At 38.4% G+C, this 1,154-nt stretch overlaps 1 pseudogene; it reads left to right on the forward strand.

Annotated features, from left to right (window-relative positions):
• The first annotated feature begins 463 nt into the window (after nucleotides 1–463).
• On the forward strand, nucleotides 464–578 carry LOC141416689 (small nucleolar RNA SNORA51; annotated as a pseudogene).
• Nucleotides 579–1,154: the final 576 nt, after the last annotated feature.

Below are 1,154 nucleotides of genomic sequence, written 5' to 3' on the forward strand. Positions count from 1 at the left end.
TGGTCACAAGGTATGTGGCACCTAGTCTGCCCATGTCCAATATTATCCTTGGTCACTGCTTCATTTAGTCCTGTGACTCTCTAGTTCTCTGCTTTCATCACTGACCAAATTCCTACCTCCTGCACATGTTCTTTGTAGACATGTATATGCCTCCTGTTGATTCTAACAGCTCTAGTCTCATCCTACATCTCCAGACAGCCTTCCCATTTCTCTCCATCCATCCCATGTTGCCTAATATTTTAACTCTCCAGGGGAAATCTTAGGGAGCAGCTGGCTTAAATTATACATTATCACCACATCACAGGAAATGTTATTATTCCCTAATTTTATTGATAAATGAAAAGAGACCTAGAAGGGTCAAATTTGGAAAGCTCATATTTGCTTTAATGGGCAAAATTTGAACTAAAACCAGGATCTTTAGCTTCCTACTCCATGATACATCTCTCATTTAAAAAAATTGTAGAGCCTCCTAGTGCTTACCACAGGCTATGTTCTTACACTGACTATATAGAAAGAGAAGGGAACATAAACCTGTCCCACCCCTGGGCCTGGTCTGTATTGTGAATGGGAAGACATGAGGTGGGAGAAAAAAACTGTTGGAGTACAATATACATAAAGAAAACTACAAATATCATGCTACATATCTGGGTGACTTTGTACAAATTGAACAAACCCCTGTAACCACCAATCAGGGATAGTTAAACTCTTTCAGTCATCATAGATCATCATATTCCCAGCACCCCAGAAGCCCCCCTCATGCTCCCTTACAGTACAGCACCCCCCAACTCAAGTGCTGTACACTTCCTTGAGTACTGAGGATAGAATGGATTTCTTTAATTTTGTACTTTACATAGTGGGATAATACAGTACATACATTTTACTGACTTCTTTCACTGTATGTTATGTTTATGACATCTGTCCATATAGTTGCATAGAGTTGTAGTTTATTCATTCTTGTGACTGTACAGAATTCCGTTGTGTGAACACATCTCCTTATCCACTACTTTTGATAAACATTTACATGGTTTCTAGTTTGAAGCTGTTATGAATAAGACTATTGTGAACACTACAGTATGTCTTTTGGTGAGTATCTGTATACATACTTATCATGTAATTTCAAAGTCATAAGGTATGCATATGCTCAAATTGCATAG

Source organism: Castor canadensis, chromosome 1, assembly GCF_047511655.1.
Source record: "Castor canadensis chromosome 1, mCasCan1.hap1v2, whole genome shotgun sequence".
NCBI classification, from domain to species: Eukaryota; Metazoa; Chordata; class Mammalia; order Rodentia; family Castoridae; genus Castor; species Castor canadensis.